The 26,783-nt window shown below is 51.7% G+C and overlaps 1 protein-coding gene across 1 annotated transcript in view; it reads right to left on the bottom strand.

The window, feature by feature from the left end:
* The window catches only part of USP12 (ubiquitin specific peptidase 12), a 739,696-nt gene that overhangs the window by 3,199 nt on the left and 709,714 nt on the right, over positions 1 to 26,783 (bottom strand). The window lies entirely within an intron of this gene.

Below are 26,783 nucleotides of genomic sequence, written 5' to 3'. Positions count from 1 at the left end.
GGGAAGGGTGGGAAGCGCTACCTGCTCTGCTTTGGAAGCTCAGGACACAACATTCCCGGATCCCCCTCAGGGACTCAATCCCAGAAAATCCTAGCCTCATGTGTTACAAGCCTAAAACACACAGTGATCCTCCCCTGTGGTACTCAGAATTGCAGTTAGAAAAGAAGAAGCAGCGAAGAAAAGGAGTCTTTTTTTAAAATAACTTATTATGCTTGACATTACAACAAGAAAACAAGCAACCTACGGATCAGCTGTAGGTGAACATTCAGGATGCACAGACTGGCAAGAGATTGTACAAAGCAGTAGTGAGCCGGTTGGTGGCACAGCAGTCGTAGATAGATATAGCACAGTGACAGAAAGTAGTTAAACGACTGTAGGAGCTGTGGAGGCCAGGTCACTAGCATCATCATCCGTGTGAACAGTTAAGGAAGAGAGATAAATACGAAAAGGGGTCCAGACATTCCTGGGGCTAGACACTATTGGTTGCAGGCCTGCCCAGCACTCCTCAGTATCCGAGGCCCAGGTGACAGCCCAAAGCCACTGAGTGAGTGTGGGTGCCCTGGGACAGAGCCAGAGCAATAGTATGCAACGCGTTGCCAGCATCATACATAGCCAAGCCAATTTCCTGAAGTCCCACCCAAGCCAGGGAAGTTTGTGAAAAAAACAGGCCAATGGAGATGGGGCGATAGTAAAGTCCAGTATTGCAGACATGGTAGTACATACATACTCCCAGAACAGGGAGCGGTGTGGGCAGGACCACATCATGTGCAAGTAGGTTGCGTCATCTGCGACACATCTTGGGCATATGGGCGAGAGGTCCTTTGACATACGCTGTAGTCTGATCGGGGTGTAGTGAAATCTGTGGCGCACCTTTAATTGGATCAATTTAAATCGGGAGTTAAATGAGATGTCGTGGATACGGGCACACATGCAGTCCCAGCGTTGGTCTGTCACTTCAATACCTAGATCCTCCCCCCAGGTGTCTCCAAGTTAAACAAAGGGGGGGGGAGTGGGCGGGTTAGTCTGAATAAGGGTGTATAATCTGGAGACCTTTCCTTGGAAGGTCGTGTTATTCAGGACCTCGGATAATATTGGATCGTCAAAAGGGATTGCAGGGAAAACCGGGCATCTGTTTTTAAGAGAGCGGCAGAGACTGGCATATTGTAGCCAATGGGAAGGCTTACCCCCGTAGGGTCTCCGGGTACCTTCCTCTAATGGCCAGACTTACCGAAAAGGTTCCAGAACAGGACTGCAAGACTTGTCCTTGGCCTCAAGCCCAGGGATTGTATCTCTCCAGGACTGAAATTTCTGCACTGGCTCCCAGTGGCTGCGAGGATTAAGTTCAAAACCCTCTGCATTATCCACAATGCCGCCTGGGGCCGCATTACCTTCCAACTCTCCCTTCCTAAATATCTCCCTTCTCTTTGCTCATCCGCTTCCAACTCCCACAGGGTCAGTCGCTTCTCCAAGCAACGACTTGGTGGTAGATCTCTCTCTTCGGCAGGGGCCTCCCCTCTGGAACAGCCTTCCTGCCTCCCAGAAACTTGAGAACCATCTCCGGTTCCGGAAGCACCTCAAAACCTTCCTATTTGCTTCTGCTCTCTCTCTCTCCCTCTCCCCTGCTGAACTACTGGCTGAAACTGCACTCGATACCTGGCCACCCTTTCTGATCTCGGGCGCAGGCCTCGCCGGTTGCACACCTGCACTGCCTCCCTGGCAACCCCTGCACCTGGGGACTGTTTTCTGTATCCCTACAGTCCCCCTACCAGCACCTATGTCTGTACTTGACTTGCACTTGCCACCAGCTGGCCGTTTTTTATTTATCTTATTTATTCTACTATCCGATGGACTGCACTTCCCCTCTCCCTTCCCCCACGCACTTTTCCCTTTCCCCCTTTTCGTGCACTTGCGTGATCTGAATGTCACCTGGCCTAGTAAGATCGTTGTCTGTCTTCCCTTTGTTCCCCCTCCCTTGCCTCGTTGCGCCTTGAAACACTTGTGTATAGGCGCGTTATAAATGCCATATCATATAGCATATCCTGGTCGAAGACATCTCAGACGGCACTGAGACCTGCGTTGGCCCAGAAACAAATTATTGTGGAGTGTACACAGGGAGATTCCGGAAGGCAGTTCCAAAGGGGAAAGTCACCATGAAAGGGATGTGAGATATTAGACTGTTTCCACAGCATGTTCAAGGCCAGTGTAGTGGAGCCAACAGGATCAAGGGGTTCAAAGTTAACACAGTGAGAGGGGAGAACCAGAGAGCGGATGTCGTGGCCCTCCACAGCCAGACTTTCAAGCTTAGCATGTAACCAGTGTGAAGCGTAGTGTGCTTGAGCCGCTATCCAATACCTCTCAAAGTTAGGGGCGCCGAAGCCTTCCCCGATATTGGGGTAGACAGTGTTCCCATCTTCAGGCAGACTGCATCGGAGTGCCAAAGGAAGGCGTCGATGGTTCGGGTCAGTGTCATGAAGAATTCACGGCCTGGCCATAGAGGAACATTCAGGAACCTGTATAAGAACTGGGGCAGTACAATTATTTTAAGGATGCCAATCCTGCCTGCCAGAGAGATCAGTAATTCAGCACAGCCTGTGCATTTCCAGGCAAAGGGTGGTCAGATATTTCCCAAAATTGGTCTTGTTTAAGAGGTTCTGTTGGCATGTGATCACTACTCCAAGATAGGCAATCTCAGTTTGTGACTATGCAAAGCCCAGAGGGTCTGAGGGAGGGATGGTCACCTCGCTTAGAGGGAATCATATGGATTTAGAGCAATTCACCTTAAGGCCCGATATCTCCCCAAAGTGAATGACGTCTTCCAAAACTGGGGCTAGGTTTTGTTCAGGAGATTGAATAAAAAGAACGGCGTCATCCGCATATAGGGAAATTATCTCAGGGGGAGGGGGACTGAACAGTCTCAGGCCTCTATGTGCATGAATCTGGTGTATCCTGTCGGCTAAGGGTTCAATGGCTATAGCAAAAATCAAAGGCGAAAAGAGGCATCCCTGTCTCGTGCCTTTAGGTATTTTGAATAGGGCCGAGCATCCTCAGTATGGACCATGGCAACGGGAGAAGCGTACAAGAGTTTGACCCAGGACCACAAACGGGGCCCAAAGTTGCGCCTCTCGAGTACCTGCCAGAGATATCTCCAGGAAACAGATTTGAATGCTTTCTGCATATCGAGAGAAGTCGCGACCGCCTGCGTGCTCGAGTCAACCCGGGCGAGAATATTAAATAGGCGACGTACATTAAGGGAGGTGCAACGCCCCGGAATAAATCCGGACTGGCCTGGGTGTATAATATAAGACATGTACAGAGCCAGTCTCGAGGCAAGAACCTTGGCATAGATCTTGAAGTCACAGTTGATAAGAGAAAGGGGGTGGTACGAGCCACAATGTGTGGGAGGTTTGCCTGGTTTGAGTAATACTGAGATTATAGCCTCTCGAAGGGAGGGAGGGAGAATGCCCGAATAGCAGGATTCTTCCCATAGGGCCAAAAGTTGGGGAACCAGGCGGGCTTTGTAATGCTTGTAGAATTCAACGGGGAGTCCGTCAGATCCGGGGGTCTTTCCGGAGGCCATGGCGTCAATAGCCCTTCACAATTCCTCGGATGCAATCAGGTTGTCCAGGGTATCCCCGGTCTCAGATGAGAGGACGGAGAGTGGGAGGCTATCCAAAAATGTCTCGGTGTTGTCTATGGGAACACTGTCTGTGTTTGAATAGAGTGCTTCATAAAACAACGGAATTGTGCATTGATATCTTGCAAGGATAAGTCCAGGGTACCATCGGCTCTCTCAATAGCCGGAATATGGGGTGAGCCAGTCTCCTGGCCGAGCAGCCTAGCTAGGACACGACCGGGGGCACTCGCCCTCCCCGTACCTGCGAGCTGAGTGGTGATCATCCAGGAACTTCTGTTCCCGCTCTGCGTGGGAGCGGAAAGCATCCAACTCCATGCCTATATCAGCAAGGAAACCAGGGGATTGGGAGAAATCATAATGGGTCTCTAGAGAGGCAAGTCGGGATTCACTCTCCGCAATGGTCCTTCTCATCGTCTTGAGAATCCCCACCTCCTTTGAGATTGCGATATTAACACTTTAAATGGCTCCCAAAGGGTGGCTTGTGATTTAACAACCAGCATTTAGCGTGAAAAAGTCATCAATGGCTGTCCCTAGTTCTGTTTTGAAAGCAATATATAATAGGGAATGTGGTTTCAACCTCCATGGTTTCAACCTCCATGTGCGTGCCCCTGGGTTGTCCACACTCCATCGCAGGGAAACTGTCACCGGGGAGTGGTCAGAGAACGTTCTGGGAAGTATAGACATATGTGAAATGGTTCTAATTAGGTTTTCCGAGATAAGCCATCTATAAATGCGTGAGTGTGAATCGTGGACTGAGGAGAAGAATGAGTAGGATCGAGAATCAGGGTGGATCAGCCTCTATGCATCAGACACCGCTAACTGGGCCTGTACCTCTAGGATAGGTCTGGCTGCTAGGTCAATGTCTAGTATAGTATTGAAGTCCCCGCCCCAGAGGATAGGGACAAGAGGGAACCCAGATTAGTAAAGATGAGGTGTTTATAAAAGTCGGGATCATCCATGTTGGGGTCATATACGTTAAGCAGCATGACTTCTCTGCCCAAGAGAGTTCCAAACAGTAAAACATAGCGACCCAAAGAATCGACGTGTGTTACTTTATGCTGAATGTAAAGCTTTTGCGTATCAAAATCATGACCACGCGGTTTTGGGTAGAATAGTCGGTATAATAGCATTGGGGACCCCATGCTCTAGCGAACCTCTCACATCTGCTAGCTACCCAGCTCACTGACATTCCAGCTCATGCAAAAAACACCATCCTCAGCCATTGGCATAGACATCTAGCATCAATAAACCGTGGCCTAAATCAAGGAACAGACTGTAGGAACCAGACCAGCCATGTACAGGTTGTGGTGTAATAGTGCAGTTAGGTGATCGGATTCCCCTTCGCACATCAAGCATTTTTTCAACAAGAAACCACTCCCTTCCCTCCTCCACCCCCAATCAGAGAGGTGAAACCCAAAACAACCTCTAACTTAACCATGAGCAGCGGCTGCATGTCCTGGGGGGCTGTGTGCTGGCCATGAGCGGTTATGCCGCCGCAGTGGGGTGTTAACTAGGCATTTCGTGGTGCACAATATTAAAGCATTTCAAAAAGACTAAAGAACAACTCTTATGGGTCTGATCTAGGTGACAGTCTACCAGTAAAGTTAATTGGTAAGCAAACAACAGTAGTCCCAGTCCGAACTTTACCTGGTACCTTTAAACATGAACAATAGACCAGGACAAGAAAGGGAAAACTCATGGGCTATTGCTGGGCAGCAGCTAGTCAGACGAGTGTAGAGATGTGTAGGTGCTTAAGTTGCAAAGGGACAGACCAGCACCTGATACTGTTGAGTGCCTGTCAAGGGCAAACCAGAGTGAACACAGAGGTAGAGTCAGACGTGGTTAGTCAGGAAAGTGGTCATCAATAAATTTGGAAGCCTCTTCAGGTATGGTGAAAAAGACAATGTTCGAGTGTTCGATGCTGAATTTGGCAGGGTAAAGCATTGAATATTTAACACCCAAATCACGTAGCCTTTTCTTGGTAGCCTGGAAGGTATTCCACTCCTGTTCAACTGCCAACGAGAAGTCTGGATAGAGGTGAACCTTAGAAGAGCCGAGAAAGAGGTTACCTGTGGCCCTCGCCGCCCGCAGAAGGGAGTCTCTTATCGCAGTAATTCAAAACCCTGGCTATGATGGGGCGGGCAGGGGAACCCGACCTGGGGTTTGCCGCCAGGTATCGATGGGCCCTTTCAATTGTGAACTGCAGGAGATTTTCAGGGAATCCAGAAGAGAGAGCAGTGTGCGTTCTACAAAGTCTTCCATGGAACCATCAATCTGGTCCTCCGGAACCCCGATGATACGCAAATTATTGCGCCTGGAGCGTGACTTGAGGACCTCGTTCTTCTCGACCTCCTGAACTTGCCTGGAAAGGGTGTTCGCTTCAGTCCGAAGGGCGATTATATCATTGTTGGCCACTCCCACCCTGGTCTCCACTGGTTTCCACCTCCGTTACTCGAGTGTCCGTCTTCTCCATGGTGAGCTTTAATTAGCAAATAGTTCCACTCATGTCATTCAGTTTCAAGTGCAGTGCTGTGAATCCATCCTGCATGTATTCCATAATTTTATGTGATTTTATGCGATTCAGTGTTTTCAGGGGGTACTGACATAGATGGTCCAGGTTCCGATTGAGGTTCGCTTGCCTTCGGGTTTGATTTAGTATACATGTTGATAGAGCTCTGCTTCTTATTAGCTCCCTTCGTCATGTTTCTGTTGACCTGCGTGGGAAGTAGAGTCTCACAGCACGCAAGGGATCCGCAGAGCAAGGGCCGGAGCGGACATTCTTATCAGCAGTATCAATGGATGACAGGGGGCACTCGCCGTACGCCTCAGCTGATCGATAGGGCACAGGGTCCTGCGTGTCTGTCAGGGTGTTGTGAGGCTGGGCTGGCCGTAAGGTTAAAGTGGTAAGCACTCAGCGCCCCAAGAGAGGAGGGAATAGACCCAGGCGCAACCTCCCTTGGTCTATGGTCTCTATGCAGGGGAGCCTGATCCCCAGAGCAGGGCAGGGCCACACGGATTGACAGTGCAGGCTGTTGTAGGCAGTAGCATCGACCAGTGGAAATCCGACTGAGCTGCAGCCTCTCACGTATGGTAGAGTGTTAGGGAGAGATGCAAATAGTCAGTTAAGTCCCAGATGGAAGTAGCTTGTGCAGTGTAGGCTCCCCAACTGGGACGGCGCATAGGGTTCCTGAAAAGCCAGTAAGCTAATGGTATCAGACTGCTACCACCAAACCTGATGTCTTGGTAATCTGTGTGCTGTGTGCTACGGGTATGTGGACCGCAATAGCCGGAGAGGGGTTGAAGTGGCAATGTCCAAAATGTACGGGATCTTTGCGGGGGAGCGGGGCCGGTTCAGCACTCACCGACTAAGCTGAGTCTAAGTGGCGCTCCCTGCACTCCCCCAATGGAGGCTGCACAGAAGTGAGGAAGGAGTAGTTTATGCAGCAGCACAGAGTGTGGGGATGCCAGTGATGTGATCTTGGTAAAGAGAGTGATACCACTGTTAGGGAGAATTCTCTGTTTAGGCTGAATTTCATAACTTAGTGAGTCCCCCAGCAGCTTTGCTGGATTTTTGGGGTTTATTTTTTTCTCCTGCCAAGAGTGAGACTCTTTTACCCTTACTCTTGGGCATGATTTGAGTGTGTTTCTTTGAATCTAGATGTGTTTAATGGGCTATGGGGTCTTTTACCCCATAGGGCTTTATGCGTTTTTGTGATGTGTGTTACACAGCACCCTCAGTGCAGTAACACAGGGGTGTCATAGTGACCCCCCAGTATATACTCCATACCCTGGGACTGACTACTGTCTCCCAGGGCATGTAAAGTCACCATTGACTTTACTAGTCTTAAATTCTGAACAGAACCAGTACAAACCATCATATTGTGGACGTACTGGCTGGGGCAATTCAATTTCCCCAGGGTCTGTTAGTCGAGGGGGCACGTCTCCATCCCCCCTGATCGAGTTTTGGCTGGTGGCAGTGGATACTACTTTTTATATTCAACCGTGAATATTTTCCTATGGAATTTCCCATTGTTTTAGGCTACTATCTTTATTTAATTATTTACGGTAGCCTCGAACATACCGCCGGTTTATTTAATTAATATTAATTCTCTGGTTGGTATTTTTGCCAAAACTTGATTCTAAAATGGCGTTTGTGTTCTCTTCGGTGACTCCAACCCAAGTCGAGCCCTTTGTTCCACTTTTTGGCAGGCTTCTCCACAGAAGCCCTCCAAAGTGGTGCCACTCTGTCTGGGGTACTTAGGAGGGGTGGAGGGGGATTTAGGCACCCTGGACTGAGTTGCCTAGGCACCTCAAGTTGCACTTCGTCCTGATTGGCCCAAGTGGTGAGCCGGCCGGCTCACCACTTAGCATGTTTGAGTGACAGCTAGGCTGAGTGAATGGGGGTTTTCTGCATAAAAGCAGGGCTTTGGGGACTGGAACTTCAGAAGTCGCCAAAGGCCCTAAGAATCTGACGAGGGAGAAGCTGAGCCGACCTGCCACAACGACACCACCGGTGGAGCCCTGCTGGACCGTCTCACCACTTTTCCCAACGACAGAGAAGATCTCCCGCCAGAGAGTCTTCTTCCTTTGACTGGTGGGGATAACCAGTTTCACCGTCTTTTCGCCTTCCCGACGTACCTCGTAGCCGCCTTGCCTGTGCCAAGCACCCCGGCAACCGGGATACCACGTTTTACCACGACCGCGAACAAAAGGTACCACCTTTAACCGGAAAACTCTGCGGCTGGTTTTTTCCCTGGCAGTGCAACGACCTTCATCGTTCTTCTCTTCCCCTGGACGACAACGCGACTTGCACCTACTGCCAGGAACAACTGCCACCGCTGGAGGATCCTTCCCACTTAAGGTACCGTGTCCCGCCTGGCTTCCCTTGCTTCCGACTGTACGGGGTAGATTTAGCCCCTGGCTTTCGAACCTGGGTTAGCATGAGACACCCTGGCTAAACTTTCCTAAGCCTCTCTAAACTCTTTTTGAACTCCCTGCAAGACTTTCTAAGCCTAGTGTAACTGTGCGATCTTGGGCGCATTTGTTCTCTGCTCTCTCTCTCTAAGAGTGGGCCCAGCCTTTGGACTTTGGCTCACCAGTGACTTTTGCTCTTCTGCCTTGCTAACAGTGTTCCTGAATCTTAGAGTGGTGTACCTTTCCATATTCTGTCTTTTTCCCTCCCTTTTTCACAAATTTATTGGAGTGCTATCTAGTCAAGCGCTCACCTCTGTATGAAAATAAGTGGTGTTTTACTAAGACTTATCTGATAAGGAAAAAGGGGTGTATATATTACAATAGTAACTGTGTTTAGAATATTTTACAATAAGAGCGCTGGAGTGTTTCAAACAGTGTGTTTTTAAATAAATAATTATATACTTTGATACCAAAGCTCTGGTCAGTGTTTGCTTGTATTGGTGTGTCTGAGTGCCTATTGTGTATACTTTGCATACTGCCTAACCCTTCTTGAGAGAAGTCCGACTGCTCAGCCACAGCTACCAGGTAAATCTGGGTGGTACAGACTGCTACCAAGTGGGTTCACTGCTAATACCTGTAGTCCTAAATCTTTTGCAGTGTTCCCTAAGGGAAATGCACAGGTTTCTGCCTAACAACCACCCTTCATGTACCTCTCTGTTGTAGGTATACAGGACCGGAGCTCATGCTCCCAGGCTGGCGGCAAGAACTGTAATTGGAGTTGCATCAATCTGTAGCAGTCACCGTGGCTGTTGCTGCAGGGCCAGGGAGGTCGGGAGGATGTGACCGCACAGTCCGTAGGGTTCGGGACACAGCCCGGGCTGGGGAGCCCCCCCCCCCAGAGGAGCACTGGATGTGCCGGCAAGGGGAAAGATGCACTCCGGGACGCCCACCAGGCCGTCTACCCAGTGGGGGAGTTTGGGGGGGCTGCGTCGAGGACTCCAGCTATGGGTGCACAGAACAGCTCAGCTCCGGATGGGGCACCGGACAGCAGTTGCCCACCTCCAACCAAGCCCGGAGACCACAGTACTTGGGCCTGAAGGAGTCCGCTACCTGCGGGATGGAAAATGCAGCGTGGCTGCTAGTCTGCTGGGCAGCAAAGTAGACATGCCCATGGTGCTACCTATAAGATCTGGCTAGGTATGGGATGCGTGGGTAGCGGGATGGACGGAGCTGCCAAATCCCGCTGTCTGCCGCTGGAGCGATGCCAGAATTATATGAATAATGCGCAGTGCAACAACATCACCTCAGTGTTGCCCCTCAGTGCAGGAGCCAGGCCTCAGCCCCTGTATTTTCCCGCTGGCAGTGGCGGGGCAGGAGGATCAATATGCCTGTAAGGCAGCCGGTCCGCGGTGTGGAGAGCAGGGGGGTCCCGTGCCTCGTATTGCAGGTGAGGTGTGGAGGGATGGTATAACGCCTCTCCGCATCGTTGGGTCACACCGGAGCCGGTTCTGTGCTGTGCTCTACAGCTGCCTGTGTCTCATGGGAGGTGGGGGGGGGGCACCACTGGGTCGCTCCGACAGCAAAAGCCAGGAGTTCAATCCCAGAGTGGCGTGTCTACCAATCTATCTGCAGGCAGGAACGCCTCGCAGCGGGGACCACGGGCCGAGCCGCTGCAGCTCGCGCTGACCTCAGACTACCCTGAAGTGGCCCCTGAAACAACCAGCCAGGCCCAGAAGACCTGGGCTGCTGCTTGGTCTGAGGTCCGCTCTCTATGGAAGTGCAGTGCGGGCCGCAGCAAAGAGGCTAGGCAGCAATTTGAAAAACAGATCTTTCTCTGGAACTTTCCCCTCTGGGGGCACACCAGCACGGCAGCACCTTCAGCAGACTGTCGGGGATCTGTCTGTTGCTGTACAAGCAGGTTCGTGATACCAGTAACGAGATATCTGCAATAAGGATTTCCCCCAGCATGGAGCTCTTCCCTCAGGCAGTCATTTTGTTTGTGCACAACAGCGCCCCTGCCCAGAAAAGGAGTCTCGAGTGCCTATTGTTACCGGGCTCAGAAAGAATATGGCAAACCCTGTAGACACCTTGGATCAGGGGGACACCAATGTGTAAGCTGGATGTGAGAGGGGCACCATGAGCAAGCCGCATCCACAGATCGGGAAGCTCATGGTCACTGAAGCAAAGCAGGGCATCACTGCACAGAGACGCTCTGTCATGGCATGCATTGGTGCTGCCATCGAGTCAGGTGGCCATGGGGAAAGGATCAGCTAACTCTGCAGCGAGGACCATAAAACAAGTGAATGATATGGTGAAAGGTTAGTTTCTCCACTTTCGGCCTCTCTCTGAATCAGTGGGCCCGCTCCCCAGTCTTTTACAGATGCTGCAGGATTACCATTCACAAGCTCAGTTACAGATCACCTAAAACTATAAAAGGAAGAACAAACGCAAGACAAGTGTGGGCATTAGGTGTTTGGTAGTAGATATGAAGAGAGGTAAGCAGACAGAGCAGAGAGTACGTGCATGTAGAGAGCGGGAGAGATAGAACAGAGAGACAGGGAGAGATGGAAGGGGGAGAGAGAAAGAACGGAGGAGATGAAGACAGTATGAGAGAGGCGAAACAAATAGGAAAGCATTGAGGGGAAGAAGTGGAGGAGGAAAGAGAAGTGGAGGAAGAGGATGGGAAGGGGTGGGCGTGCTGGAGGGGCTTCTCTGCACATTTATGGCAGAAAACAATGGGCAACAATGTCGATCTCGCTATGCTCTGTTTGGAGATAGCATTGCCTTTCCTTGCCTGTCTATATGCCACAAACAGTTGCGGGAATACCTGAATGACTGCGTCCTGTCTATATTGCACTTTAACACTTGCGTAAGGTCGAGCAAATGCCGCCGGTGATGAAGGCTTGCTGAAGAATGCTGGCAGGGATATGATTGAATTTTAATGGAATTCTGAGGGTACTTTGGGAATGAACCGCGGGTTGGTCATGAGAAGCACCCTGTCCCTTTGGAACCTCAACTATGGGTGTGTAGTTCTGACACTCTCCTTGTGGATATAATAGCCACTAGGAATGCGACCTTCCAGGATAGAAAACCTAATGAAGCCATGGCCATGGGCTCAAATGGTTTATGCATTAACCCCTCCAGTACTGTGTTGAGGCTCCACTCTGGTGAGAGTGGCTTCCGTGGAGGGACATTTCTGAAGGGGCACTTGAGATGTTTTACGAGGCTCTTCCCACATGCAGACCTGCCTTTGTTCTTCCTGGTGTACCTTGAGATGGCGACCAAGTGCACCCTGATGGAGTTGTGCGATAATCCCGGTTTGGCTAGGCCTAGTAGATAAGGGAGGATTTGTTCCGGTGTTATATGAAATGGGCTTATGATACCTTGTTGGTGTTCTGGTACTTCGCACCAGTTGCAGAAAGGTTTCCATTTCAGGCGGTACAACTTGCTGGTGGAGAGAGCCCTAGCTTTACCGCTCTACACTCCTCGGGAATGTTTAGGCCTCCGAACTCTGCAAAGTCAGGAGCCACGCTATGAGAAGATTGTGGTGCAGAATCTTCCCCTTGCCCTGTGTTATCAGGTCTGATTGATTCCAGATTCGGATGGGATTGTCTGCAGTCAATTGGATTACTTTGGGGAACTAGGTCTGGCGAGGCCAGTATGGGGTGATGTGAATCACTATGCATGTGTATTTCTTGATTGTCATTAGCGTTCTTCGTATGATTGGGAATGTTTGCAACACGTATGCAAAGATGCAGTCCCATGGAAAAGTTAACACATTTTCCATGGATCCCTCCTGCGGTGTCCTGCTAGCAAATCTTACACATTGTTCTGGGCTGTGGCGAATAGGTCTATAGTCGGCTGATCCCAGTGGTGAAAGGGCAATTGGAGTGACGTTTGATTGAGCTCCCATTCGTGGTTCTGGGATAGCAGTCTGCTGAGGCTGTCTGCCGTCTGGTTGTAGGTCTGTGGCAGGTGAAAAGCCTGGATGCTGATATTGTGGGCTATGGCCCAGTGCCATGGACAATATTTTGGACCTGGTACCCCCCCCCCTGCTTTAGCAGGTAATACATGGTGGTGGTATTGTCCGTGAGGACCATGACAGTTTGATTTTGTAGTACTGGGAGAAAGGACTTGAGTGCCAAACACACCACTTTCAGTATAAGCATGTTTATGTGTAGGGATGTCTCCAGGGGCATCCACAGCTCATGATGTGTAGCTCGTCCAAGTGAGTGCCCCATCCCTTTAGGGAGGGGTCTGTCACCAGTGTCTTGGTGGGTGTATTGTTGGATTTGGTTGCCCACCACTGGAGCTGTGAGTGCAGTCTGAGAGTTACCTGAACCTTCTCTCCGCATGACCCCTTCCTTTGTGACCAGCTTGCCGCAATGAACTCCTGCAGTGGCCTCGTGTAGCCTCCAGTGTGGATTAATGGGAGGCACAATGCCATTGTTCCGAGTAGCTGCATGCACTGTCGCACTGTTTTGATTTTGTTCAGTGTAAAGTATTGCAGCCGAGCGTTGAGAGCCTTTATCCTGTCGCTGGATGGGCGCACTCTTGGTTCGTGTGTGGAGAATTCTGCCCCTATGAAAATGAGCTTCTTGGATGGCCGTAAGGAGGATTATTTGTAACTGATGGCGAAACCCAGAGTCGGTCCACCGTCGCCGCAATTGACTGTAGCGCTGCCTCCCTTGATGGAGATTGTACGAGCCAGTTGTCTAAATAAGGGTAGATGTGGTGCCCTTGTTTCTGCAGACTGGCCACCACTAGAGCAAGGTTCTTTGTAAAGGTATGTGGTGCTGACTTCAGTCACAATGGTTGGACCCTGAATTGATGGTGCTGCTTTCCGACGATGAATCAAGAGGAATTTCCGGTGGCCCGGATGAATGGGTATGTGGAAATAAACGTCCTGGAGGTCCAGGGACGCCAGGAAGACGTGGTGCTGCATAGCCTATATGACCTGTTGTAAAGTGATCATGGTAAACTTTTGCCGTTTTATGAACTTGTTTAAACTTCTGAGGTCTAGAATGGGCCTCCATTTTCCGTCTGGTTTGCAGACTACGAAGTATTGGGAGTACACTCCCTTACCCCTTTGATGTTTGGGGTCCTTTGCTACGGCTCTTTTTTGTAGCATGAGCTGGACTTCCTGAAGGAGTGCGCCTTGTGCACCTGCGGTTGGGGGTTTGGTTGCATTGGGGGTGGAACTGGAGCTCGTTTGCATTCTAAAATGTGTCTGTAGTGGACCACATCGAGCACCTGTCATGATCTCTGCTTCCAAAGGGTCAGGACTTACCCAACTCCCTTGGAAGCAGACCCATAACCCCGGTTCCGGGAGCCGGCCAGTCCCAATTGGGACCTTTTGGACCCTGTCCTGGCGCCAGTGGCACCAGGCTCATAAATATGCCCAGTCCCAGCGCTGGAAGCGCCGGGCTCATAATGCTTGGGTGGACTTACCTGCAGCAGACCATGCTGCTTACTTACCTGCCAGTTGAGCCCTTGATCCTCTTCTGTTTGGGACTACTTTTCCTGTTGGGTGGGGCAGGAGCCACTCCCTAGGTTCAGAACACTGGAACTCTTCTGGAAAGCAGGAACTCTTTTCTTACCTAGGCGAGGCCGTGGAAGGAGACACCTAAGCACTACAGGAGGCTATTTAAACCACACCCGATGGATGAATCTTGCTTTGCGTTATTCTGCATTCTCTGCAGCAGAACGCTCACCGTGTCTTCTGATCCCGTGCCTAAGGGAACAAAGGCTTACCATCCTGGAATCCAGTCTTCAGCAGCACCTATAAAGACAAAGAAAGAACAGGTTAGCACTACGGTCTTCAGTGGCAGCGCATCTCTTACCTGGTCCAGCGGCTGACACCAACGCCTCGCGCTGCATTCCGGCATCTGAAAGACAAAGGCTTACCGACTCTTCGCACGCTCCGGAGGTCTTCGCGCTGCATTCCGGCATCTGAAAGACAAAAGCTTACCGGCTCTTCGCACGCTCCGGAGGCCTTCAACGCTGCATCCCGCATCTGAAAGACAAAAGAAGGTGTGTTTAGAGACATTGGGCAACTTTACTACTCACGTGCCATCACTCCTTCCCACGCCGAAATCAGCGGGTATCCCAGCACCCTTCAGCTTCTCTAAAGCTCCGAACTTGTACCTGCAAGGTAAAAGAGACAGTTAGTGCGCATCGTGAAGCAGGCAACAAGCGCTCACTTACGTGCTTCCAAGCGCTTCTATTCCTCACGCGGGTTCGATCCTCAACTCTCTTCAGCCCGCCATCGCCGGAACCCTGCAAAACAAGAGGTATCATTACAAAAGAACTTTACATAAGTCAAAAGCCATACTCACGTGCTCCTCGGCACCGCTCCACAGCAGCCACGCCTTACGCACTTAAAGACTTTTAAGACATTTGAAGTGCCTAGAACTTACCGTTCGTGCAGTAAACGACGGACAGCAGTCCTCTGAGGTCAAGAAGCCTGCACCCTTATCTAGTGAAGAAACTGGTTACGGCACCCTGCCCCCGAGGCAGATGGAGAGCTCGGCGTTCACCTACCTAAGATGAGATCGTTAACCTTTGGGGTCCTACAGGAGAAGAGAAAGGGAAGAGGAGAGAGGCACCCAATAACCCCAGTTCATTAATCCCACATTTTCTATCTGCAGACATCTTACTCTCCGAGTCAAACACACAGTGCACAGAGGTCCAGCCCGAGGAACCAACCGTGTGTTACACATCACCTTTGAAGACACGGCATTCACCCAGTCAAGACCGGCGCCTCTGCGGGAATCAGGTGAGCGTTACAGAACGCAAAGCCCACCCCAAAACTCCCACCCAGGCGCTATGGAAACCTCGGATACCGACCAGCTAGCCCAGTTACTTGGGGAACTAAGGGCAGAAGTGCATGCAGCCCGCCAGGAAACGAATGCTCTAAGAAGGGAACTGATTATTTCCAAGGAGCGAACAGATGATCTCGCTAGACAATTGCTACAGTCACAAGCCGGACAAACTCAGTTGCCCGCATCAGGGGCAAATCATCCTTCAACATCCTCTACGAACCCAGTGCAGATCAACCTACCCGGGAATGTGCCTCTGGCTCCGCCCGAACGATTTTCTGGTGACCCAAAGAGGTTTGCAGTATTCATTAATCAGTGCCGCTTGCACTTCTTATGCCGGCCAGCAGCCTTCCCAGCAGATCAAGCTAAGGTAGCTTTCGTGCTTTCGTACCTCAGTGGCAGTGCGGCAGATTGGTCGATCCCTCTAGTTAATCAGGATGATCCGGTTCTCCATGATTTTCCTTTTTTTTAAAATTCTTTTTATTATTCAGCGTGGCAGCAACAAACAAGCGAACAACATGAGGCATTACAGCATGAATACCATATAAACATTGTAGGTGCACAAGGGTCGTTACACATAACATCCCAATCAGTGGGTACAATCACAGAATAACTTGGGAACCAGAGGTCCGTTACAGGGAAGAGGACCTGGGTCGGTGGGGGGAAGTGGGCGGGGGGGAAGCATCCGGTGTTGCAATCATAGCGGACATGTAAGAGCGGAACTTGAGCCATACATTTCTAGGTTTAGAGTGGGCAGGTTGTATATGGGACCAGGCTTCCTCAGAGTCCGAGGCCCAAGTAACTGCCCTCAGCCATTGAGCGTGTGTGGGGGGCAAGGGACGGAGCCAACAGAGTAGGATAGTGCGTACCGCAAGCAGGAGGCATAGGCCGGCTAATTTTTTGGCATCACGGGAGAGACCTGGAAGATCGTGGAAGAGACACACCAGTGGAGAAGGGACAATGGGATGGTCGAGAACCGCAGTCATTGTCGAGCAAACAGCCTCCCAAAACTGCGAGAGGTGAGGGCAGGACAGAATCATGTGAATGTAGTCAGCGTCGTCATGATGGCACCTAGGGCAACTGGAAGGGTGTTCCCTGGACATACGGTGTAATCTGGTCAGGGTATAGTGAAATCTATGTAGTACTTTGAATTGAATGAGTTTAAAACGGGAGTTAAAGGATACTCGATGTGTGCGCTCGCATAGATGTGCCCAGCGTTCGTCCGAGATCTCAACACCCAAGTCCACCTCCCATAACCCCCTCAGTCTAGCGAAATCGGGGACAGGTCTGGACTGCAACATCGTGTACAACCTAGAGATTTTGCCCCTTGTAGGCCCGGGGGAGGTGAGCTCTTCAATAGCTGGGTCATCCGGGGGCGACGCCGGGAATGTTTGGTAATTGCGTTTGAGGGTTCTGCGGAGGGATGCGTATTGGAGCCATGCGCCCCGGTCACTCCTCAGGGGCAACGGGAGATCGGACCATTCAACAAATATACCCTGGTCAAACACGTCACGCAGCAGCTCATAGCCTGCGTCCGCCCAGCGACGCACCGTGCCCGGTGGGACCTGCAGGACCCCCGGGAGGAAATTCCAGAGGGGGAGGTTGCCATGAAAGGCGTATGTAGTTTTGACTAATTTCCACATTTTCGCCAGAGCAAGGGAAGTGCAAGCGACCGGGCTCTGTGAGTCCAATGCTGAGGAAGCGGGGTGTATCAAAAAGGAGCGGATATCACGGTCACAAACCGCAAGCTTCTCAAGTCGAACATGCGGAGGAGGGTCTATTGTATTGAACCAGTGAGATGTGTATTGGATCTGGGATACCAGCCAGTATTTGAGAAAATTAGGGGCACCGAAGCCCCCGTTAGAGATGGGGGTAGATAAGGTATCGAGTTTTAGGCGAACCGCACCTGAGTGCCACAGAAAGGAATTCACAGTGCGGGTCAAGTCCCGGAAAAAGTCCTCCCCCGGCCACAGGGGTATGTTAGTGAACCTGTAAAGCAACTGGGGTAACACCACCATCTTCAGCAGCCCTATCCTGCCCGCCAGGGAGATCGGGAGCCTGTCCCATGCCCGGACCTTAGCTGTCAGGTGTGTGAGATATTTCTGATAGTTTTCCTGGAAGGACAACGCCCGTTGGCGAGTCACCGCTATGCCCAGGTAGGTGAATGTAGACTGAGCCCAGGTGAAGCCCAAGGTATCAGGAGGGGGGAGAGTGCAATCTGTAAGTGGGAAGAGAGTGGATTTTGAACAATTCACTTTGAGGCCAGAGATTCGGCCGAACCGAACAATGTCCTCCAGTATTGGGGGTAAATTGATGGAGGGAGAGCGCACAAACAACAAAGCATCATCCGCATATAGGGACACTATATCCGCCTGGCCCGCCGTGCGGAGGCCTCTGTGAGCGTGAAGTTGGCGGAGCATGTCAGCGAAGGGCTCTATTGCTATGGCGAAGATCAAGGGCGAGAAGGGACACCCCTGTCTCGTCCCCCTGGCGATCTCAAAGAGGGGAGAACAGTGGTCATCAGTGCGCACCATGGCCACCGGGGAAGAGTAAAGCAATCTGACCCAGGAGAGAAAGGAGGGGCCGAACTTGCAGCTGTCGAGAACCCACCAAAGGTACCTCCATGAGACCGAGTCAAACGCCTTTTGCATATCAAGGGTGACAGCTACTGCCTGCGTGTCGGGGCTGATTCTGTCAATTATATTGAATAGGCGCCTCAGGTTCAGGGAGGTGGAGCGACCAGGGATGAAACCCGCCTGATCTGGGTGGATAATAGATGGTAGGATGGGAGCCAGCCGGAGCGCCAGGGCCTTGGCATATACCTTGACATCGCAATTTATGAGTGAAAGCGGATGGTATGAGCTACATTGCAGGGGGGGTTTGCCCGATTTGAGTAGTACTGTGATAGTAGCCTTCCGGAGTGAAGGGGGGGGAACACGCCGGACTCCACAGACTCCTCCCAGAGAGCTAGCAAGTGGGGAAGCAGCTGTGCCTTAAACTGCTTATAAAATTCGACCGGTATACCGTCCGAACCGGGGGCACGCCCCGAGGATAGGGAGTCGATAGCGTCCGATAGCTCCTCCAGTGTGAGGGGGGAGTCGAGGGAGGCCGCAGCTTCTGGGGACAGGGCTGAGAGAGGGAGGGCTCTGAGAAAGGAGTCGATCTCCGTCACCGGCACCTCATCTGAGTTGGAGTATAGAGTTTCATAAAATGTAGAGAATTCCCTATTGATATCTTGCGAGGAGACAGCCATGCAGCCGTCAGGTCTCTCGAGCCCGATTGTGTGTGGGGACTCCGTCTCATGCCGGATCAGACGTGCCAGAAATCGGCCAGGGCGCTCTCCCTCCCCATATCTCCGCGCCATGCTAGGATTATCCAAAAATCTTTGTTCACGATCCGCGAGGGACCGGAACGTGTCAGCCAGGCCGCTCGAGGTAGGGTGAAGTGAGCATGCGGCCTCCAGGGTAGATAGTCTGGATTCACTAGCAGCGAGATCCCTTCGGATTGACTTCAGGACCCCATTCTCCTTGGACAACGCAATCCCTCTGATATATGCCTTAAATGACTCCCATAGAGTGGCCTGGGTCGCTACCGAGCCCGTGTTAGTCCCGAAAAACTCCTCAATCGACCGCTCGAGTTCTGAGCAGAACTCCGGGTCCGATAGGGACAGGGGCTTCAGCCTCCAGCTACGTGGCCGGCCAGGATCGGGACCCCAGCCAATGGTTACAGTAACTGGCGAGCGGTCAGATAGGGTTCTGGGGAGGATCATTAGTTGTGTAACGCTCTTGACCAGTACGTTGGAGATCACCCATCTGTCAATGCGGGAATAGGAGTCGTGAACCGAGGAGTAAAAAGAGAACACACGGGAGTCCGGGTAAAAGAATCTCCATGCGTCCACCATGGAGAGACGGGGCAGAGATGATAGTGCAGCATAGGCTGCCCTAGAGAGTAGACGGGGCCTGGAGCCAGATCTGTCCAGGGCCACGTCGAAAATCGTGTTGAAGTCGCCTCCCCAAAGGATGGGAACCAGGGGGAAGCCTTCGAGGAGGGACGTGACGTGTACATAAAAGTCTGGGTCGTCTAGGTGTGGGCCGTAAATGTTCATCAGGACCACCTCCCTGTGTTGAAGCGTAGCATGGAGCAGAACATATCTGCCTTGAGGGTCTATTTGTGGAAATAAGAGAGAACTGGAGGCTTTTGTGAATAAGGGTCATGGCCCCCCGGCTTTGGGTGGAGAAATCTGTGAAATATCTATGAGGGCCCCAAGTTTTGGCAAACCGCATGCATTGTTCCGTGCGGGCATGTGTCTCTTGCAGAAACAAAATCTTGGACCCATGACGCTCGGTCTGCAGTTGGAGCTGTCTCATTTTTTTGTAATTTCCCAACCCACGCACGTTCCAGCTCATAAAGGTCAAGTCACTCTTGGTCGCAGGTATGGTGGTGATCGAAGGAGACCGAATGACAGTACCCAATGTGTCAAATTCACAGTCTTGCCGCACCAAGCCCTGAGCACCCCCCCCACGGCTCGCCGTCGCTGCCAGCGCCAACTTTTTAACAACAAAAACCCTAACATGTCCCACCCCCGCCCACATCCCCCCCCAAACAGAGGGATGACAATCCCAACCCCCCTCAACCAAAACCAAACCAAAGGCATCAACGCCTGGGGGCCTGAGGGCCGGACTAGCCGCCGTAGTCGGGGCAATGGCAGATCAGATAAGATAAGGTGTGCCCACAGTTGATCTTAACACATGATTTGGACAGGGTTCTGGCACGTGATGATAAGGCACACATTTGTAAGAATGAACACAAGTAAATTACGAAGTAGAGGATCAAGTGACCCCGATGCAGGAAGGCGACCTTGCTTGGTCCCTCCCCGTCGGGACAGGAGGATAAATGCAGACTTGTGAGGAAAGGGGAGAGTTCAGCCAGGGAAATGTTCGTCAATGAACCTGGAGGCCTCCTCCGGAATCGTGAAAAAGAACACTTGGTTGGCATGCTCTATGCGGAGCTTGGCAGGGTAGAGCATGGCGTATTTGACTGAGTGGATCCGCAGCCTGCGCTTCACAGCCTGAAAAGTCTTGCGTTCGCGTTGGACAGCTGTGGAGAAGTCCGGATAGAGATGAATTCTGGCACCATCCAGTAGTAGCTTCCCTTTGAGTCTAGCTGCCCTGAGGAGGGCATCCCGGTCACGGAAATTCAGTACTCGGGCTATGATGGGCCGGGGTGGAGCCCCAGGTCTGGGTTTAGCCGTCAGGGCTCTGTGTGCCCGCTCAATAGCGAAGTGTGGGGAGAGCTTGGGAGAATCCAAGAGTGAGACCAGTGTGCGCTCGACAAAGTCCACCATCGGCTCGTGCACTTCGTTCTCGGGAACCCCGATGATGCGGAGGTTGTTACGCCTTGAGCGAGATTCCAAGTCCTCGTTCTTCTTCTCTACCTCAAGGACTCGATTGGAGAGAGCGGTGACCTCGGAGCGCAGGGCTCCCAATGCATCCTCGGCGGAACCGACACGCGTCTCGACTTCTGACACACGGCTGTCAGTCCGCTCGATATGGGCCTTAATAGAAGATATAGTACCATTCATGCCATCCAGTTTTGAGTGCATTGCGGTGAAGCCCTCGCGAATGAAGTCAATCATATTTTGGGATTCCGGTACTGCATCCGGTGAAGGTGTGGCTGGGGTCTGTTCGCTGGTCTCCCCTGACGATCTCGACGCAGCCTTAGCAAACATGTTGATAGAGCTCTGTTTCCTCGCCCCTCCCTTGGTCATCCTGGCGATGTAGTAAGTCAAGTGGGGAGAGGGGGAGGCCCAGGCTCTATGTCGCCCGAGGTAGGGCGCAGAGTATGGCGCTAGACAGGAAGTGATGCAGGTGAAGCCGTGGCCGAGAATCCGTATAGATGCGGAGTTTGTGGGGCAGCCAACACACAGGGATTTTCCTCAACACCACACCACCGCAGGAGGCGGGTATGTGTCCCTTCTGTTATCAGAGAGGTACTGTAGCACACAAAGCAGACTGAGGGACCCACAAGCCCCCCCAGAGCCGATCAGCATGCCACGCAGTTAGTGCGACGACACGACCACCAGCCCCGGCGAAGCCCACCGTCTCCCCAGATACGAAGCCGTGGTCACCAGCGCAGGCTAGAAGGGCCCAGTCAGTCCAAAGAGGCGCGGGGAGAAGTGTGAGGAGACCTCGGGGGCAGTAGATCCCAGGGTTGAAGGCAGAGGCGCCCAGCGAGCAAAATGTGAGCCTGGGCCCAGGTACGGGTAGTTGAGAGCGAAGAGAGATGGGGGGGGGGGTGCCTCCCGGCACAACACCCAGGCGGCAGAGAAGCCGCGGCCCCGAGCAGAAGACAGGTCAGGCAGCCGGTAGGTCGAAGGGCCCGGGCGGTGCAGCGCCAGCGAGATCGCAGCGGCCCTCTCTGAAGGCCTCCCCGGAGGGAGACACCCGCAGCCCGCGGTGGTCAGTGGAGTGGGGGGATGAGATAGACTCCGGGGGGGGCACCAGGATCAGTGCGGGCCGGGGGAGGCACCAGGCCCGGGGCAGGACTGGCGGCAGATGGGGCCAGAGGCAATTGGTCCTCGGCCCCGCGTGTGAGGGAGGTAAGGTGATGCCGCAGCCCAGGGCAAGTCCGCAGGGCCCCCCCCGGCACACGTACCTGGCGGCGCAGGGATCCACTGCACCGCGCGTCACGCTGTCGGCAGCAGCCTCGTCGGGGTCCAGCAGGTGCGGAGAGGGTCCCGAACAGCTCCGGTGCGCACCAGGCCGCGGGCGCCTGAGCAGGCCCGCAGCGCGCGGGCTGAAGAAGTGTCCCAGCCGCCCCCAGCTGCACTTCGAGGTTGGGGGGAGGCGGACTGCCACCCGGCAGCGTGCACCCGCTGAGGCGGGGGGGCAACGTCGGCCCCGGGCGAGCCCGTCCGCTCCACCAGAGGGCGAGTTTCTGCGCGGGAGCGCCACAGCCAAATGGGGGGATGGTGCAGCGGCGTTCAGAAGTCGCGTCCCGGGGGTCCGATTTTTGACAGGATCCAGTGCGCTGGGTCCTCGGGGTGGCCGCTTCAAAAGCGCACGAGCCGGGAACGACCATCCAGTGTCCAAATGTGCCGTTTCAGGATTCCGAGATCTGCCGGCTCCGGAGCTCGAGACTCAGGCGGCCATCTTGCTCGGCGCTCAACAGCGCCCCCTCTCTCCATGATTTTCAAGCTTTCCAGCTCAGCATGGAAAAACTGTTCGCAAGACATTCACTGGGGCAGGCCTTGGACAATGAGCTCCTTTCATTACGACAGGGTAATCAAGACCTTTTGGCTTATATTGCGTCTTTCAACAGACTGATAGTGGAAACCCAATGGCCTGAGGACAAAAGGATTACGCTGTTTTATAGAGGTCTACGTGGAGAGCTCAAAGATGTGTTAGCCCAAGTAGTGAATCCCCCGCAAGACTGCTCGGACTATATTGACTTAGTCGTTCAAATAGACCAGAGACTACAGAACAGGAAGGCCGATCGTTCCAAGTTTGATGCTCGAGTGTGTTCCAAACCACCCACTCCTACCAAAGGAGCAGACTCCGGGGAACCCATGCAAATAGGGGGCCTGAAAGGACCACTAACCCAAAAGGAGCAGGAAAGGAGAAAACAGCTGCAATTATGCCTCTATTGCGGAAACTCGGGGCACTTTCTTCGAGACTGTAAGGTGAAACCAGCCAAGAAGGCAGTAAGAGCTGCAGTTACCAGGGTCACAAACTCTGAGCAGGGAAACGACCTCGCCCGACAAGAATAGAGGTCCTCTTGCCGAGCGTTAAAACCAGTTCCGTGACCTCGCATTTCGTGATACCTATGGTCCTCATTAGCCCTGAACGTCCGGATCGATTACATGCGATTGAAGCTTACGTCGACAGCGGTGCCATCGGCAATTATGTGGATCATGAAATGGTATTGAGGTTGAATCTGACTCTTTGTCCAAAGGCTGTAAAGGACGTCATTACTACGGTGGATGGTACGGAGATAGCTTCCGGACCAGTAACGCATACCACCCAAGAAGTGAGGTTAGTAAGTCAAGATGGACACTATGAGAAGATCGTGTTCGATGTGATCAAGGCCCCTCAGTTCCAGATTATTCTAGGAATTCCTTGGTTAGAGAAGCACAATCCTCAGATCGATTGGCGAGCAAGAACGGTTCAGTTTCCAGAATGTGTCTCCATTTGTTACCCTCGACCTGATGTTGCACTGGCAGCAATTTCTTCGGAGGTTCCCCAGTTACCTCCCGAATACCTAGAATTCCAAGATGTCTTCCGGAAGGATCAAGCTAACTTTCTACCTCCTCATAGGTCTTATGACTGTCAGATAGACCTGATACCTGGATCTACCCCTCCTTGTAGTAGAATTTATGCCCTCACCGAGCCTGAGAATCTTCACCTCCGACAATACCTGGATCAATACCTAGCGAATGGGTTTATCCGTCCTTCCAAGTCCCCTGCTTCCTCAGCTTTGTTCTTCGTTCCAAAAAAAGAAGGGGACCTTAGAACTTGTATAGATTATCGCGCCCTGAACCAGATCACCGTTAAGAATAGATATCCGTTACCTTTGATCCCTGAACTCCTGGACCAAGTCAGAAAAGCATGCATATATACAAAGCTGGATCTTAGAGGAGCCTACCACTTGGTACGAGTAAAAGAGGGCGATGAATGGAAGACGGCCTTCCACACCAAGTATGGGCTATTTGAATATCAGGTCATGCCCTTCGGACTTTGCAATGCCCCGGCCGCCTTTCAATATTTTATGAACGACGTCCTCAGAGAGCTCATAGATGTGTGTGTCGTTGTCTATATTGACGACATCCTCGTTTATTCTTCATCGGAAACTGAACATCGGAAACACGTGAAAATGGTCCTCGAGAGGTTGCGTCAACACAAACTTTTCGCTAAGTTGGAAAAATGTGTTTTCAACATGACTGAAGTTGAATTCTTGGGATTCATATTATCACATAGCGGAGTTCGTATGGATTCAAAGAAGGTCGATGCAATTCTCAAGTGGCCTTCGCCATCCTCCGTAAAAGGTGTTCAAAGCATGTTAGGCTTCGCTAACTTTTACCGCAGGTTTATCCCCGAATTCTCTCGAATAGTCCAGCCCATCACCGCCCTGTTAAAGAAAAACAAACGTTTTGAATGGTCTACCGAGGCGGAACAAGCTTTCCAGAATTTGAAGACTAAATTTATCTCTGCACCGATCTTAAAACATCCTCGCCCAGAACTCTCCTACATTGTTGAAACTGATGCTTCGAGTCTTGCCATGGGAGCAGTTTTATCACAAAAGGACCCAGTAACCAATCAGTTGCATCCCGTGGCATTTTGGTCCCGCAAAATCTCGCCTCCTGAAATCAATTACACTATTACTGATAAGGAACTTCTGGCTATCAAGTCCGCCTTTAAGGCTTGGCGGCATTATCTTCTGGGGGCCCGACACACCGTTACTGTGATCATAGATCACCGTAACCTGCAATATTTGAAAACCGCGAAAGCTCAATCCTCTAGGCAACTCCGTTTGGCACTATTATTTGCCGAGTTTGACTTCATAATTACCTACCGACCTGGTACGAAAAACGGTAAAGCTGACGCCCTTTCTCGGATGGGAGTGGAAGAACACTTGATCAATCCTAAACCTGTACCTATCATTCCCGAACAAAGAATTCTGGGTGTAATCGCCACACAATCCATTGAAGAAGTTAAGGATAAAGCCAGGCAACTGGTAACTCCAGCAGACATACAGAATTGGCATCTGCAGGGAAAGGACTTTACGGTGAAGGACAATCTATTGTATTTCCAAGGACGGTTATACCTGTCCAGCACAGATTTACAGAAAAAGGTAATCTCCTGTTATCACGATTCTTTAATGGAAGGACATCCCGGTATGGCCAAAACCTCGGAAAAGATCAAGCGCTACTTCTGGTGGCCGTCTTGGAAAAAAGATATCAGAGACTTTATAATGTCCTGTGGAGTATGCGCCAAAAACAAGAGTCAAAAGGAAATACCAGCCGGCCTCTTACGCCCTATTGACATCCCACCTCGCCCTTGGCATACGCTTTCTATGGACTTCATCACCGATCTACCTCCATGCTCCGGATACAATACGATCTTAGTAATCGTGGACCTATTCTCCAAGATGGCGCACTTCATTCCACTCAAAGGCTTACCATCAGCAGCAACTCTGGCCCAAGAATTTCTCGAAAACATCGTCCGACTGCACGGTTTTCCTTCGGTTCTAATTTTGGATCGAGGAAGTCAATTTATTTCTCATTTTTGGCGAAGTTGCTGTCGGTCGGCTCAAATTGATGTGAGACTTTCGACCAGCCACCACCCCCAAACCGACGGACAAACAGAGAGGACCAATCAAACTCTGGAACAGTATTTACGCTGCATGCTGCAACAAACTGAAAAAACTTGGAAAGATATCCTTTGGATAGCCGAATATGCCTACAATAACTGTCCACTCGGGAACCGGGAAGAACCCGTTCTTTCTTTTATACGGTAGTCACCCTCGAACCTCGGATTTGGATCCACTCCAAGATCTTGGAACACCAGCAGTAGACCACCTGCATTCCACAATCACCCAAGCCTTTAAGGAAGCCGTTTCTCACCTTCAAAGGGCTAAAGAACAATACAAGAAAGGAGCAGACCAACATCGGAAGGAAGCCCCCCAATATCAAGTAGGAGATCAAGTCTGGTTATCCACCAAATATCTACCTCTAAAAGGACCACGCACATTCAACCCAAGATACCTTGGTCCCTATTCAATCACTACCATAGTAAATCCGGTAGCGGTCAAGTTGGACTTGCCCCCTCACATGAAGATACACCCGGTCTTCCACGTCTCTCTACTAAAACCCGTGCAACCTAAAACCCGACTAACTAAATCTCCAAAACCCATCCTAGTTGATGGAGAACTCGAGTTTGAAGTCAAAAGTATCCTGGATTCTAAGATCTCCAAATCTTAACTATTTTACCTGATTGACTGGAAAGGTTACGGCCCCCAAGAAAGGTCCTGGGAACCTGCAGAATATGTCCACGCGCCTCGTCTAATCAAAAGATTTCATCGAACATTTCCTAACAAGCCCAACCCCCCGGAGAAGCCCGGTTTGGGAGGGGCTTTGAGGGGGGGTGCTGTCATGATCTCTGCTTCTAAAGGGTCAGGACTTACCCAACTCCCTTAGAAGCAGACCCATAACCCCGGTTCCGGGAGCCGGCCAGTCCCAATTGGGACCTTTTGGACCCTGTCCTGGCGCCAGTGGCACCAGGCTCATAAATATGCCCAGTCCCAGCGCTGGAAGCGCCGGGCTCATAATGCTTGGGTGGACTTACCTGCAGCAGACCATGCTGCTTACTTACCTGCCAGTTGAGCCCCTGATCCTCTTCTGTTTGGGACTACTTTTC

This window comes from Ambystoma mexicanum, chromosome 7q, assembly GCF_040938575.1.
Source record: "Ambystoma mexicanum isolate Mex_15411 chromosome 7q, UKY_AmexF1_1, whole genome shotgun sequence".
Taxonomy (NCBI): Eukaryota; Metazoa; Chordata; class Amphibia; order Caudata; family Ambystomatidae; genus Ambystoma; species Ambystoma mexicanum.
The sequence above is the reverse complement of the archived record's forward strand: the minus strand, read 5'-3'. Positions and strand labels throughout refer to the sequence as shown.